At 37.9% G+C, this 17234-nt stretch overlaps 1 long non-coding RNA gene across 1 annotated transcript; it reads left to right on the top strand.

Annotated features, from left to right (window-relative positions):
* Positions 1–416: 416 nt before the first annotated feature.
* LOC140254333 (uncharacterized) lies at positions 417–8471 on the top strand. The gene is made up of 3 exons (XR_011904160.1): positions 417–684; positions 3182–3308; positions 7626–8471. It is a non-coding gene; the product is annotated as an uncharacterized lncRNA (long non-coding RNA).
* The last annotated feature ends 8763 nt before the right edge of the window (positions 8472–17234 follow it).

Genomic DNA, 17234 nt, shown 5'->3' with positions numbered 1-17234 from the left:
AGGATACAATCATCTGTGGGCTGACATTCACAGCTAAACTCCAGATAGAGATTTTTAGAGCAGCTCTTCAAAAACCTCTGCCCTTCAGTAAACAGTTACTGCAGGAACCTCTTTGGAAAACTTTACTCCTATCAGATTTCTTTCTTTAAAGAAAGAGAAATGTGGGTTTTATCAGAAATTTCTAATAATGTTTTCTTGAACATAGTTTGCAAAGAATAGTAGGAAATATACATTAAACTTAGGACCAAATAGCTTTAATGAAGATATGGGGGCCTAACAAATGCAGGTGGAAGATAAGGGAGAAGACCTGTGAATCTTTACAGCTGAGCCCAATAACAGAACAGCTGTACTTATTTATTTATTTGTTTGTTCATTTATTCAGCAAAAGGTAGGGGAACAGGCATATTGGAGGTTGCTGGGGAAGTATTTTTCTTTCTTTTTTTTTTTTTTTTTCCCCAGTGGTTTGATATAGCATAAAGATGAAGTCTGAGTCAGGAGATATTTCTGAAATAAAAATAATAGCTGTCTTCTAGAAAACTTGTTTCCTTCTGTGCTGAGTTTTTCCTTCAGACTAAGGAGCTTAACTGTAGGAGAGGGAAGGAGCTTTCAAAAGCAGAACTTATACAACATCAGGGTTTGTCACTGCTATTCAAGTGCAATGGGAGTTCTGGATGTTTTATAAAGGTAATGGCTGCCAAGGTTTACTCTTGATTATTTTATTTATTTATTAGATAAATGAAACAAAATTCTTCCTTACACCTGAAAGAGACAGTTGATATGCTTTCATTTGATTCTTGCTTGCTAACATTATACTTCCTATGTGCCGTTAGCTTGTTTGAAGAAGTTGATGGTGTCTTTACAGAGAGTGCCCAGAAACCTTTCTGGTTCCTGTAATTGTAATTGCAACTGTATTTGAGGTGCTCAAATGGAAAGATGCCTGCATAGATTAGGTTCTGGGGGGCAGGGCATTTTGCTTTCACATACAGACAACTTCTTGTGGGTATGGCTTGAGCCTAGCTTTGATTTAGTGCTTTCACACCCTCATAGAGAATCACTGATTGCTGCTCAAGCACACAAGGATTTGTGAAGCTTTCAGACCTTTTAGCTTGTTGGAGTTGTCAGTGCACCTACTGCACATCATCTGCCATTGTAACTCCTGCAGCAGCTATCTACTTCCTGTTGTGCTATATCTGATCTCTGTGTGACTCCCATCAGGTAGAACCCAACTGCTAAAGGGCCCCTGAAGTTCATCTCCTGTTGATGCAGGAAAGGGGAAGGGCTGTTACAGTTTGTGTTGTATTGATTGTATCACAAAACTGCTCTCACAACAGTAATGCCATGAGATTAACTTTATCCTGCCTTGCCCTGACCTTCCCTCCTGCCCAGAGCCACAGGACCATAGTTATAGTAGTGCTCTAGGTGCCTTTATTCAACTTCCACTGCTTTCAAGGTAGGCTGTGACTCTGACTGTTTCTCTAGCAAGTGGTTATCTCTTTATCTGATTTCATACTTCTCTGCATAGGACCTCAAGCCAAGGCACCATGAGTCTCCATTTGATAAGGAGCTCTGTAATTTGTGAAGAAGATGATTGTTTTACTGTGAGCATCCAAAGTAATAAAGTTAGGAGGATGCTTTTTTTTCCTCCAGAGATATGTGAAACTGAAAGCACTGTGTCTTATGGAATGAATCTATATTAAGCATCCTTGTTTACATTTAGCTTTGTCTAAGGAGAGGGGAAAAACAAAGATAACTGTAATTGCGGTATAATCAGTTCTGAGCAGAGTCATGTGTTCAAATTAGTAAAGCAGCTGTGTACTGTCCAGCATTTTGCTAAGGAGTGAAACATGGAGAGCAAGAAATGCTGTTACAGAGCAGGAGCAGATACTGGGCTCTCTGACAGCTTAAGCACTTGTGTATGTATAAATGAGTTGTCTCCAGGCTTGTGTACAGACACAGAATATCAAGGGGACTACAAGACACATTTATTGTAGAGATAAGGGGTGTGATTTATTTCTCATGGCTCTTGGAAGGCATAGCATAAACATATCAGTAGATAGACTAAGTGGTTGCATATGTATAATTTAATAAGGCACAGTTAAGAGCAGTTTGTTCTTGGAGTTACTATTCAATCTCAGATGCTCTGAGCAACACATAGGAGACAATGTAAGGCTACTAAAAAGTTAACTTGTAGATGCAGGTTGTTTGCAATAAGATCCTCAGTGTTGAAAAATGAGTGGAGCTTATTGTTTTATTTTTCACTAACTTCTCATATGGCATAATTTATAGTACCCCAAAAATTAAAGTACATGTTATCTACATATTGCTCTTCTCACATTGCAAGGGTTATGTTAACACTTTGACTGATAGCTCTAAGCAATTTCATCTGTGTTTAAACTCCTGATGGTACCCAAAGCATTCCTTTATTTCCTCCTGGCTATCTGTTCCTATGCTTATTTCTTTGGTGCCATTGGTTTATCACATCTTCTGGTCTTTTGAGAGAGATAGCTAGATGCTGAGTTAAAGTTCTGGATATTCAATTATGTTTTATTCTGTCCATTTTTTCCTGGAGTTTTCACGCACTGCAGCAGATTTAACTAATGTTGCTGATGAGGTTACCTTTCTCCTCCCTGAGGGTAGCAACCAGGTCATTCAGGAAGTCCTGAAACTTCTGCCATAATAAAGTGAATGTTTCCCTTTCATTCTTCTTCTTTAATATCTGTTTCCTTTCTACTTACTGCTACAAAACTTTCAGACATTTCTTTTGTCTTCTGTGCTTGGCATGGATAATGTGTTGTCAGATTCCCTGCGTTCAAAGATTTTAGCTAATAGTTTTCAAGGTTGAATGCCTAAGGCTTAGTACCTGAATTCAATAGAGACAAGTAAATAATTAAGTTGCTGTGGAGGTCTTCTTGCTGTTTGTTGCTGTCCTCCCTAGTGGAGGTGAGAAAGTGAAACCCACTGGAGTATATCAGAGCTGCCAGAACCCTTGACCTCTTCAGCTTCATTTTAGATCCTAGTGAGATGTGACACATGCAAACATACACGTTGTAGGTTCTGGCATATTCTGTCCAGCCTTTCAATCATTATGTATAGATTTTTTTTTTATTTTATTTTTTTAAAGCACATCTTAACAAGCATGTTTGTTTGTTTGTTTGTTTTTTGTTTGTTTGTTTTTCTACAGTACGAGAGCACTTTCAGAATTGGCTACAATGGGTGGAAGTTGCTGTTTATGTGGTGAATGTGAAGAACTTGGCTGCTCAAATACGTCAGAGAAGTGTGGAAGCCTCAAAATACTGCTCATGGACATGGTGAGTTGCTTATGTGAATGACTTTGTTCTCAAGCTCATGGGAACCTTGTCCCTTTGATCTTGTGTGACTGAGAGGCAGGCACAATGTATTCCTGTGAAAGAGGCAATTTGCTTGTATCTAGCCAGAGTATTTGTCTGTCATCAAGTCTAAAGATAAATTCCTGTGAACGAGAGTATTGCATTTGTTCTGGGTACTAGAAACTGAAGCAGGAAACAGAATAGAATATTAAGCTGCTGTTCATGGGGATAAAACAGCAGATTCAGAATTGAGCATAGTTGTGGATCATGAAGGAAATGCAAATGAGACATTACAGACGAAAGCAGTTTGAGCTGACGCAACAGACGAACATAAAAGACTCTACAAAGCAAGGGACCTCTTTCCAGGCTAGTGAGGCAATATGCATGCTAATAAAATAGGACTGTGAGAATATGAACATGCTACTGAAAGCTGTTGATTATGACTAAGAAGGAGGAACTGGCCTGGTTTTACATTCAGTGAGCAACACATCAGCTCTCACTGTTTGACAAGGGCAATGGAAATTAAATTTCAAGACACTAAAAGCTCTTCAAAATAGATAAAATTCATCAAATGCATCTCCAAAGCCAGTTTTGAAGAGGAGATTTTTATGTGAAGCCACCTTATTTGGAAATAATCCAAATGTAAGTGATTCTTGTAGTCTCCTTGCTGTTCTTCAGGGGCTCATTTTTCCTCTTTCAAAGGAAAGCATAGTTTTGGGTATTTTACTTATTGTTTCAACAAAGATATTAAGAGACTAGCTATGTAAATGAAGTAATCCCTTATGAGAATGCTGACAAGACACAGTCCCAGAGATAGCACCCAGAGTTGATTTCTTGTGGCCCAAGTGACTTCTCCAGCAATTCCACAATTTCCATGACAGTGAAATATACTCTGAGAAGGACTGTGATGTTATTCCAGGGCTCATAAAAATATTCTGTAGGATCTTACTTTGACTTCCGTCTGGAGCTACATGGTCATGGAAAGCTTCTGTCAAAATGCAACTCAAATTATACATGCTTCTTAGAGGTGTACTTTGTACTTTCTTCCATCACTGTGCACATGAAGCAAAGGGCTCTTCTTCCTAATCCAGACTATCATCCCATATTTGATTTGCATGTTTGATTTGCTCAACTTTTTTTTCACCTGGGCAGGTGGTTGTTCACTCATTCTGCTGCTGATGAGTTTCATCATCAAACCACTTGTTTTCTTTTTCCATGTTTGCCAGAAAAAGTCTGAAAATTTAATCCTGATGACTATCAGTTTTAAGTAATGTGCTTATTAGCAAATACTGAACATAACGTGTTCTGCTGCATGGTAGTTCTGTCCAGGAAGATTTTTGTAATACAGAGATAAAATAGGAGAACTTTAAATAGGATTATTCTCCCTATTGATGTTGGTATCACTGCTGTGGGATTACAAGAAAGGTTGTGAAGAGCGATGAAAGTAAACAAAGGGAACCAATACTGTCTTGGCTCATAGAAATCTAGTCTTTTAAGATGACAGAGAAAATAAGAAGATGGCTTTGGCTGTGATGAGCTGTGCCAATAAAAGATCTGTTAATCCAAAAGGGAAAAATGTGTGCACATTCAATAAATGGAAGCTGAAACCAGACAAATATAAATGATAATAGAGGTATTTTTGTTGTTTAGGCAGTAGATTGTATTTATTTATTTATTTATTTAAGATGATCTTCACGCTAGAATGCACTAGGGAAGTTCAGTGTCCTGTTTTCTTCAGCAGATGAGAATATTATGATTATAGCTCCTATTGGCATTTAAATTATAATCATAAATTGCATGCCTATTAATACCATGGAAGTAATCTTAGAATAATATTCTGATGTTCTTTCCTTTCATGGGGACAATCATTTGTAGTCTTTGCATTCCAGTTCTGAAGGAATAATGACCTTTTCTCATAGGTACGTGTTAATGGAGCACACACTCGACTTCCTTGTGTTTAGAGATCCCTTGTTTATTATTCCTCATAGCAAAAAAGTTAATCATTACTTTTGCATAGAAAAAAAGTTGGAGACAGAAATAGTTCCTATGGAATTACTGGTATTGCATCCCTTTCACAACATGGCCTTTCTTGGAAGCCTTACATACATGAACCAACTTAGTCTGACCTTGCTCTGTCTGAGCAATCTAATGAGATCACAGCTGGAGGTGATATAGTTATGAACATTCGGTTATGGGAAAGTCTGTGGGACTATTTTTAACAAACAAAAGTGGTAAGCTTGCAAAAGCATGATGTGAACATTGTATTTTCAGTACTTCATGTTCCCTTCTCATAAACATGTGGAAATTCTAGGCATACAGTATCAAGATCTTTGTTCATTTCTTTTCCCAGAACGTGTGCTGCAAAGATTTTTTTCTATACACAAAGCTAATGCAGCACTCCAAGGTCATGGAAAGCAGGGGGGAAAGCATTTGGCTGGATACACTTTAGTGTCTCATGATTTAGATTCGGTTTACTTATGTAGCAAATTTCTAATATCACAGAAGGGAAGCTGATACAGTGATTGTGTTGGGAAACAATGTTTCTGTTCTCTGCACATGTTTCCAAAATAATCATAAGCATGGATGAATACATTGTAATCTGTAAAGAAGGAAAAGAAAAACATTCAGCAAAGGGTGTGTTTCCCTTTGAAAGGATGAAAAAGAAAACTAAGGGAGAAGCTATGAGTTTTGTCAGACTGAAAATACCAACTTAGAATTTCCAATAGAGAAGGAAATCAGTTTGCAGTTCATAAACCTGGTTAGATTTAGGGGTTAATGGGCAAAATTACAGTGTAATCATGCAAAGATAACCAATAGACTTTACTGGCTATGCCAAACAGACAAAAGAAAGAAAGGTGTCTCTCTGATACAGGGAGCTCAAAGTCTGTTGCCTTCATATTGGAGAAAGGAGCTCTAAAAGAAATTGAGATCTGGGACTTTCCACAGTGATGTAAAAAGGTTGCTTTTTTTTTTTTTACCCAGGGCAAAGCACTCTTTGCAATTGCCAAAAATGGCCCAGAAAACAAAGCAAAACAGAACAAAACAAAAACACTCAGAGAAACCATTTTCTGTTTTGAATGATAAATTTACTGTTTGTGAATTGCTTGTGAACTGAGTAATATTCAGAGGTGGTAGATTCATCCTCTCTCAAGACTTTGGCAGAGCTGCCATGTACCTGGAGCTAAGAGCAGAACTAGAACACTGTGCGTGCCTATTTCATTCTCAGAAAAAGAAAACAAGTTTTAGGCAAAACATTTGCTGAGGTTTCTAGATCAAGATCTCAGTCTGAGAGCCTCGAGAAGGTTATCAAGGACATTAGACCAGATGATCAGGACATTGTCTTCACACACAGTGCTTCTCCCTTTGCTATCATTTTGTGAGGGAGATCTCAGTTAAGGTGATGTTTTGAGTCAAAGTTTTATTTAAAGAGAGCACACTGATGAAGAAAAATCTTGTGAAAAACAATTGCATTTGTTGTATCTCTAAAAGCAAAAACCCAGAAACACAGAATAATTGTTCCACTGGCAGTGAGTGAAGTTCCATATCTCTGTACATGCTCGAAGTATCAGACTCATTATTTTGCATGAAAATACGGAGAATAATAGTCATTTATGAACTGGGCCTCCTAATGCAATTCACTTTTGTACCTACTGTATTTTATTATTCAGTGTTATTTACTTAAAAGGAACAATTATTTATAATAGTAATCCTACCCTTACCCTTTAGCCAAGTCACACCTGCAGTACCACAAGGCTTTGCACTTGTTTTACATTACTCCTGTGAGGGGAAACAAACTCAATATTACAAGGAGTTACTGAGTGTACTGATAAATTTAGTCAAAGCACATTAGACCAGCCATAGACACAGCAGCATACAGTAAGACTTTGAATTTGCATAAAATATTGTTTTGTATGCTGCTCCTGGATGAATTTTAAAGACACCACAAATATCCCTTGTTTAGGGTTGGAGCTTTGTCTGTGTTCTTCAATAAAGTAATGAAACCATATGGCAGCTTTTGTCTGTGTAATATGAACAGTGTGAGTAAGGCTGTAGTCAGTATGCAATGTATATATGTTAACCGGTAGGATATTTAAATGTCTGCTAGACTAAAACATTGTATTTGAAGGATTTATGAAAGGTCAAAATTCACACTGGAATTATGGAGTTAACTGAATAGCTACTTGCTGCAAAACCTTCTGTCTCTCAGGTTCTTACTGCAAGCATGTCATCTTGTCCCAGGTCAGAGACACCTTATTCCCAGCCTGTAGCAAGGAGGAGAACTGCTTTTTCCCATTTCAGGTTAGAACATGCCTGCAACTTCATCATCCTGGAGGCTGGACTGGGAGCAGGTCACCAGTGGTGTATGGGACTAAGAGCTTCTCTAAGATGCACTGTAATTAACCATAGGGGAAAAGCACTGGAGAACAAGAGTTTGAACCAGCAGGAATATTTCATTTCAGCTCTGATGGTGCATTGCAGTCTGTGTTAAAGCGTCTTTCCTCATAAACCACAAAAATAAGGTAAAACTTGCTGTCATAGTTTTAGGAAGCCTGGACTGGACTCTACTGGTAAATTTTTCACAGTGGGAGGGAAACTAACTTATTTGTGTGAACCCAGTTATGGCATTGATAGAAGAAGAATCTGCCTTCTCTCGGGCAGGTCTGTTTTGGTTGAGTCCCACTCAACAGGAATGCAGCTCTGTTGAATGTCTCAGTGCACAGCACTGAAACCACCTTCTCTGTGCATATCCAAATGTTTATAAATGTGAAGAGAGGAAGTAGATTGATAATATGCCACAAGGTGAATAGCTTTGCCAAGATATCACCTCATTTTCATATCACCTGAGAATAATTTTTTATCTGAGTATGCTTTTCAGTGAGAGATATCTATGGACTTTAATGCTTACATGTCCAAATATCCAGCATAGCATTTGTTTTATCATTTGGGCAATAAACAAATGCTGATCTTTCTAGTGACACTGGAATTTAATGTTATATGTGGAATGGGCTGCATACTATGAAAATGGCTCTGGATATTCCCATGTGGCAGTATGCTCGTTCTCCTAGTTCCTCCCCTTGGGTACCATGGAGGTACTGTGTGAGAATGGGAACAGCTGAATGCTTCTGGTAACATCTCTTTAGCAAATCATTTTGTCAGGTTATTCTTCTCTTTGGAATATCAAATCACGTTATCAAGAAACTGGATATTCCCCGAGGCTGCACAAGATTCATAGCACCTGGATATTGCAGAAATATATAATACAATTTTTATTTTTCCAGCTGTCAGGTGTATTTCTGACTTTTACATACAGGACTTGAGGCATTGGTTCTCACTCAGACAATCAGAGAATCCTTTGAGTAGGAACGGATTCTTAAATGTCAACTGGTTCAACACCCCTGCAATGAGCAGGGACACCTACAGCTCAGTGGGTACTCACAGCCTGATCCAGCCTGACCTTGGATGCCTCCAGAGATGGGGCTTCCACCACCTATGTGTTTAACCCAGATGAAAACTGTCAGCAGTGTTCTGTTGTCTGGAGAGCTGAGCGCCTCCAGGAAGCATGAAAAGAGGAAAGCTCGTGTGTTTTGTCAGTTGATCCCATATGAATCTGTGTTTGCCATTACATTTTGCTACCCCAAATAATCTTGGAAATTGTTATGATGAAAGAGCCTTAATGCCACAAAGCTGTGTTACAGGACTGTGATGTGTTTCCTGCCAGCAGATCCCTGGGGAATTCTTTGGCTGCTTTCCCAATTTGGCTGCTAAGTAGCTGACTCATTTAAAGGGACAAGAATGCTGTAAGTGAGACATTCTTTGGAAGACATGTCTAAAGACCTCCCTCATTTCTCCTGTGGGTGTATTGGATTAATTACAGAGAATGAAAGAGTATACCAATACTGGTATTCTACTGTGAAAATGCTGAGTGCATCGGAGCTGCAGGAGCAGAGAGATGGCAAATGTGAGGGGTGCTTGAAGGGATGGTACATGTGCTCATGGCTGAATTATCATCCCAGAAAAAGACTGGGGTAGTTCAGATTTAATCATACAGGCAATTCTGTAAATAAGCAGAACTTCTAACCCTTGATTCCTCTTGAGGCTTTGTTTTGTATGTGGTTTTGTTGGTGGTCTATGATAGAAGTTTCTTTATGGTTGTGGCATTTATAGTCACTCCCTCTGTTTGACCACTGATTACTAATGCTATTGATCTGCAATCTTGTTGTGAGGGAGAGCTTGAATTGTTTGGGATTTTTTTTCTGTATCTAGGCAATTGTTCTCAAAAAAATATATAGAATCTTCAAAACCCCTGCCAGTCTGCCACATTTGCTTTATCAACTCATGAGGGAACTGGCAGCAGATCACCTCAGTTCTGTGTTTAGGTTGAACCCGAAAGAAGTAGCATCTGTGATTTATTATTTGGATAATGGTTAATCTGAACTGAGGTTATAAACATTTTTGTTTTGCATTCTACAGGCAAAAGTCCAGGTAAGTGACAGCATTGTCCTCAGGTTACACGAATAAATGCTGCACACTCACTTGGGAAAGGAAAAAGATTCCTGTTTATGAACAAATTGTTACAGGCTTCACATGCACAGAAAGATGATTACACCACTATTGCCATTTGTAATCAACAGAATCAGTCTCCAAAATTGGTTTGATCATTTTGTGCCCTCTCAAAGAGTTTGCAAAGCCATTTTGTTCAATTCTGCTCTGTGTCCAGCCAGGGGTAGGACCTGGGCTCTCCTCTGACCAAGCAGCGAACGCTTAGCAAGATCATTCTAATGAGCATCTGCATGAAGAGCCTATCTGCTCAGTGAGGTCTTTATGTTGTACTCTGCAGTTGGTCTGGTCTCAGAGGCAATCCTAGTGCAAGAAATGTGTTTGGTGTTGTTGTTCAAGCAATACAGCTATATGAAGCTTGCTACTGTACTCCTTAGTGGTGTGTTTGCCATCTTACTGCTGTGCCAGATGCCTATGGGTCTGACATGGGATATGATCTGTTGAGCAGTGGAACTTTGTAGATATTATGCTTATTGTTGTGACAGCGCCAAGAGAATGCGGCAGGAGTCAGAGGCCCAATATCCTGAGTGCAGAGTAGGCTCTCAGTTTTATAGTGAGGAACTTCCTTGGCAGAAATCTCCTTGTTCATCAGCACCCATAAGCAAAGGAGAAGCATTTAGGCTAAGGAGAAAGAAGTAAAAAACATCACTCCTTCTCCAGTGAGAAAAAATTAAATTTCACCAGTTCACAGAACTGAGTTTGGGTTGAGAAAGACAATTTTGTAAAGTGCCAGGGGAAAATATTTCTGTGGAGGGACATAACTGAGATAATGCAAGAGTCCAGTAACTGAATGAGAACAAACAAAACCTATTTTCATGCCATATTAGTTTTTTCTCAGACTACGTAACTTTTTGCAATCTACTGACTCTTACAGATATTTGTATTTGATACCAGATATAAGTATAAAAGTGAAATATCTTTGTTATGGATGTACTCTCCTTTGCAACAAGGTCTTGGGGGATGGAGTTGATTATGAAGCTAGGAAAGCCTTAAGGGTTTTTCTTTTTGTTTTGGTGATTCCATTCTTTATGTAAAGTGGTTGCGGGGGAGAGAATATTAGAAATTAATTGAAGCAAGTGTAGGACTCAGAATCATAGTTTATGCTTCTGAAAAGGAAATTAACTGTGAAAAGTGCATCATTAATATCAAGTCCTTTTAATGACTGTTAATGAAAATGGGTGTCTTCAATGCTACACACAGAGGAAAGCCCTTCAGGCTCTGTCTTAATGGCTTTCATAGCCTACATGGGTTTTAAACTTTGTTTCAAATATCACAATGCAAAGAAAAAGATATGGTCTGGTTTTGACAGCCGCCCAGATGTTCCTGAAGTTAAGGCAAGATCTAAAATCATTTCATGCTTAAATAGGGCATCATCAAATGTCAACTGTTTCATGTTATACCACATTTCTTTCCTGTGTTGCACCACAGATTTCACTTAGCTTTACATTTTGATATACTTGTCAAGCCTGAAAAGAAATCCTGACAATGCCAGAACTGAAGGTTTTTTCTGTAGCTCATTGGGTTTGTACAGAGTTCTTCTTTACCTCATCTGTATTGGGTATGAGCTGGCCTGAGTTAGGGTAAACTATTTAAATAGAGGGAAATTTTCCTTTGTTCCTTCTATGACCCAGCTTGTCTACTTAAATGTCTCCTTCAGTTCTACTGCACAGTTCTTTATTCTATCTTGGAGAATTCCATATTCTTTAATCCAAAAACAAAAAACAAATAAACAAAAACCTTCAAACCTAATAAGGACGCCAAAAGCATCTATAGAAGGTTCCATAGAGCTGTTGTATTAGAAATTCTTAATAATAAATTATAATTCATATTTTTCTTCCCAGTTACACAGACATTTTATAAGCTTCATAGTAGCAATATACATATAGAAATACTTCTATCCCTTTATAGCCTTAACAGTAGTCAAATTTGGGTCAGTAAAATAAACTAGTCTTGAACCAAATATCACTGAAGTCATTCTTCTTATCAAACATAGCATGACTTCCTGCTTTTATAAGCATAGAAGAAAAGTCAATCAAGAGCCTGACTCCTTCCTCTAAACCAAACTCATTACTTCAAACTTTGTAAATATTTTTAAATATTTTTACAGAATAAAATCCCAGTGTTTCTTCTCACTATTCTCTGTCACTGTTTTCCTGTTCTGTGCTGTTTCAGCTGCTCCTTATGCTCAGATTTGAGTACAGCCACCCTTTAACACTAGCAGAAAAAACCTCTGACTTGAAACCCACGCATGGGGAAAGACTCCCTGTGTTTGCTGGTAAGCCAGCTTCATAGACAGTCACTTATTTGTTCCTCTATCACATCTCACCCCTGGCTGCTATAACCTCAGTTTCTAAGAGCTCAATCCACTGCTGCCAATGATTCCCAGGGTCTTTGATTGGAGCTGCCAAGCTGTTTCATCCTTATATTCTTATCTAATAATCTACTGCAAAGGTTCTCAGTTTCTTCTGTTTCATACATGTTTTCTATTAAGAAAAAGTTCTTCAGATGCACGCACATTTGCACATCATTTTTCATATTCAATGCAGCAAGTTCTTCATGTAACAGATGATAGGTTGATAATAAACTCTGAGTTAAGACATATATGTATTATTTTTCAACTATGAAAATATCTGTTGTTCATGCTTTACTATCACACATTATCTTTCAGTTTTAGACCTCATCTTTCAGTCCATCTGAGACTAATTACAAAGGACTATCTTCTTCATTGTGGCAAACAGCATCTTTGATTCATTCCTATGAATGATAAGTCCCATCATCCATTCAAAGGATAAAAATGTCATCTTCTGTGTTACTGTGTAAAAACCATAGGAAAATGACAACATTTATCAAATGCAATCTATGTCATATTCTCTTCAGATTAATAAATTGCTCCATGGCTTTTCAGCAATGCCAGCTAACAAAATAATGCATCTAATAAGCATTTTCAGAAAAAAAAAATATATTCATAACAACAAAAGCATTGCTTTCTACTTTTGTGCATCTTAACATGCAAGCTCTCATGCTGGTTCCTGTATCAAGAAATCTCTGGGTTTTCTGAGGCACCCTCATGCAGTGCATAAGGATTAACTTGCAAACTGCCAAGTCTTCCCACTACAAGGAGCCTTGCATCTACTGAAGCATTTCATTTTCTTTTCCTTTTATATATTTTTTTTCTTTTCTGTTTATGCAATACTTTATCTCACTGTCTAAAATAATTCTAATCAGCATATTTTTCTACAGTGTTATGTATAATAATCTACTCAAACAACAGCAATACTTATGAAATTGCATTAGGGAAGGATCAGGGTAGTTACTGGGAAAAGGCTCTGCATCAAAAGGCAGTGAGTATGGAACAGGTTCCATGACGGTCATGGCAGTGGTTATAGCATCTATCTGCTGGAGTTCAAGAAATGCCTGGAGAATGCTCTCAGAAGTATGTTTTCATTTTCAGTACTGAGCCAGGATTAGCTGATTTTTTGTGGTCCCATCCATAAGGAGATGCTCTACAACACTGACTTCACTGGTACTTGGTAAATAAATCTTTCATATTAAACCAGTAATATTTGTTCTGAATTTCTAATGGGAAAGTTTGTTATTCAGAATGAGACATTTCCTCATAAGATCTGACCAAAAAATATCAAAGACCTTTCAAGCTGTAAACAGATCTAACCTCATGTGTCTTTATCAGTCTTTACAAAACAACATACACAACTCCAGCGGAGTATCTTAAGAAAGGTGGTGAAATCTCCATCCTTAGAAAGTTTCAGAATTCAATTGAATACAGCCTCAGCCACCTGACCTGACTTTGAAGACAGCTCTGCTTTGAACAGGAGATAGGACTAGCAACCTCCAGAGGTCCCTTCCAACCTACACATTTCTGTGATGGTTTCTACTCTTCAGTCTCTCATGTCACACTTCCTGTTTATTTCTGCCCACTTTGAACAATGCATGTCCTTTAGTTACTCCATGCAAGACATAACTGCTTGTCCATACTTGTTCTGTTTACCATATAACTCCTTTAATTTTCTACATTAACAAGTTTAGCTCCTTCTGCTTTGCTGCCTGGTTCCTTTGCAGCGCAATATAACAACCTATCATTTGTATAACTTCTCTTAATTCATTCAGTTTTCCAATTGAATTCTTTCATTTAAAACTATTGTCCAAATAAATGTTCCTTCCATGCTAGTATTTCATTTCTGTAGGCTATACTTTCTTCTCTTCTGTTTCTTCAGTATGTCCTTTCTATCAGTCTGTTGTTTCTGCTCTATTAGTTTATCTCTCTTATGCTTTGCCTTATTGCCCTGGTCTCACTCTTTCTGGATACCAATAACCTGCCCTTTTCCTTTGTCTGTAAAACATCTTTTCAAATATCTGTGGGCCATGTTGAATTTCTGTAGCTGTTCTTTTCTGAGGAGCTAGTATTGTTCATCTTTGATGTTATCTTTCCAGAAAATTGAAAATTTTAAGCAAACTTCCTTTTCAAGTGATAAAATAGAATTGAAGTTATACTATTAAATACATTTGCCATGTTTACAACTAAATGCCTTGAAATATTTTTAATTGTCATTAGACTTTTCTTTATTGAGGCAATTGATATTCCAGAGCTGTCCTTCAGTGATTATTTTGTGTTTGTAATAAAATGGAAGATAATGGTATATTTTTTTTTTCCAATAGACAGAGATGGAATGAGAAGAAATTATCCCCTGATGTGCTTGAGAGAAGGAAGTGAGTAGGAAGTTTTTTGAACGTACACATTCCCCCACCAGCAATCCGAGTAATCCCACCAGGATATTAAGAGAGTTTCAATTCCTGCACAGTAATATATGCACTCTGATTCACAGGGTATTAAGAGCAAGCATGCAATAGATCCTCTGCCTGGCAGCTGCTTTCTTGTGTCTAATATCTCACATTTTCAATGCAAATTGTACAAGCAATGATTTAGCATAACACATTACTCACTGGTTCTGTTTTGACTTTTTACTGCTGGGACCTTGTCCTCCTTCCTCTCAAATTGGTGCTTGAAATTCTTTTCTTTTACCACCCTCAACATTGAGATAGATTGTATTCCAGAAACCTGATGCTGGAGCCATGATCAAGAGCATAGTTGAAAGGAAATCACTATTACAATATTTTCAGAGCAGAAGAGAACATTCACCAGATAAGCTCAGTGTCAATGTTCATAGCTTAGGAGAATATAGACTATGGATTCAGTGTTATTAGACTGGAGGCCACCTAAACAAGGGCCATCACCAAGCCTGAACTGTTAGGGCAAAACTAAATTCAAGTGCTTGGGATATTTTCTGAAACAACTTTGCTGCCTGAACCTGGAAACTTCTGTTGTACTTCTAATTGGAGTTCTTCTTACTGAGGAACTTAATGAATTAAATGCAATGATAACTAAATGCAATCTGAAGTTCCAGCTGTTAGTTATTTCATTATTAAACTCCTACTTAGAGAGGCATGAGAGGCAGTTTGGGATCTGTCAGATAAGGGAAGTCGGATCCACATTAATCTTCATTCACAAGGTAACAGGATCTCAGAACCAGTGTCACAACAAGTTGCTACTTTGCAAACCCATGTTGATCACTTTCAATAACTTTGTTGTAATCAATATGTTTGAAAGTAGTTTCCTCAGATCCTTTTCTTCTGTCAGAGATAACGGTGTGGTTTACCAGACTGTAGTTCTTTGCATTCTCCTCTTTTGTTTCTTGATAAGACTGATATTTGCTGTCTTGGAGTCCTCACAAACTTTGCCTGATTAACATGACCTTTCAGGGATAATGAAGAGTGGCCTCCCAGTGACTTCAGCCAACTCCTTTAGCACTCATGGTTGCACCCATGCAGTCATGTTGGAGTAAACCAGGAGCAGCTCTGCTGAAACTTGTGAGCTTAAGTGACATTAAACATAGTGTGAGTGGAAGAGAAATCCAGCTGAAAAGCTGAAATACTGAGCTGAAAAGAATGGAAAAAGGAAGGGTTGATTATTCTTCATTTTTATAGACGGTTATCCTTCCCTCTGCTATGCATAGGGCTTGTGAATGTGGGTGCCTGGTGCTCTTAATATGACTCAGAAATGTCAGCCTGAATGAATAGTGAATTAGGAATGTTTTTCCTTATTTTTATTCCAAGAACTGAAATCATTTCTAAGTTTCCAATGTGAACTGTCTAGGAGACAATTATATTTCATTACCTAAAAGCTACCCATGGCAGTAAATTTTGTTTAAAAGTGGAAATGCTGCTACCACAATAATCATTTTATTTAACCAAAGAATACATGATAGTATAATTCAATGAGTACAAGACAGAACTGTGACAAATGTAAAGACATTGATTTGTATTCCTGACACAACTGGAGCAGGATCTCCTAAGGGAAGGAAATTTCATGGCCATTCTGAATGCTTTATATTGATTTTCTTCCAATCTTTGTCCCACTAGTCGCCACTACAATCCCCAAATCATTCTGTTAGTAATTAAATGAAACTTCCCTTATGTACAGACAAGGTTGTGCTGCAAGAGGTGGACATAAACTGTAAAACTTAGTCCCAGCTGCTGGAATAGTTACAGCTAAAGATTAGATTTTACATTACATGCTGAGCTCTACTTCTAGGAGTTTTACTTTTGCCTAAACAGAGACAAGAGATATCCTCTGCAGTGAAGCCAGAACTACCTTTGCTAAGGATGTGAACCATTTGTAAACAGTTGTTTTGAGCTGGCAGGCTCACCCAAGCTAGAGTGTCCACTTATGGTTGTCTGGTATGCTTGTCTTGAGAAGCTGTGGTGCCACTGTTTCAATTTTGTCATCTTTGGCAAATTCTATACTGGTTGTTGGATACTGTGATATTCAACCCCTTAAAAGAGCAAAAAGACTGTACTCTTCTTCCTTTTTAGTGCTGCTCTTGTAACATGTCTGTGGGCTGTTGAGTAGTCCACCTCCTGTACTAGAGAGATAATTATACTTTGATTGTCAATGAAGTAACTCCAGAATAAAGATCACGGTCTCTTTAAATATTTGGCTTTAACATAGTGTGATAGTGCATAGAATACACACCTTACAGATGGAATATTATGTGTTTATAGGTGTCTCTCAGGGCAGCTACAACAGATGTCTTTAATGAAATGCAGCTTGTCAACTAGTTGAATTCCATAACCAAGCAGTTATAAAAAATATTAACACTTTGGAAATGTCTTCAAACCTATTTTGCTATATAAGGTGGATGTTTAAAAGGGTATGGCTGACTGGAATGCACGGGAAATAACTGAGTTGTGTTTTGGTTATACTGAATTTCCCTCAGGAAATAAAACAGAAATTCCCTGGCTGCAGTTTAGGGGAACTAGGAAAAATATGAGACA

The sequence above is a fragment of the Excalfactoria chinensis genome, chromosome 6 (assembly GCF_039878825.1).
Source record: "Excalfactoria chinensis isolate bCotChi1 chromosome 6, bCotChi1.hap2, whole genome shotgun sequence".
NCBI lineage: Eukaryota > Metazoa > Chordata > Aves > Galliformes > Phasianidae > Excalfactoria > Excalfactoria chinensis.
Note: the sequence above shows the minus strand (reverse complement) of the source record. Positions and strands in the feature narration are given on the sequence as shown.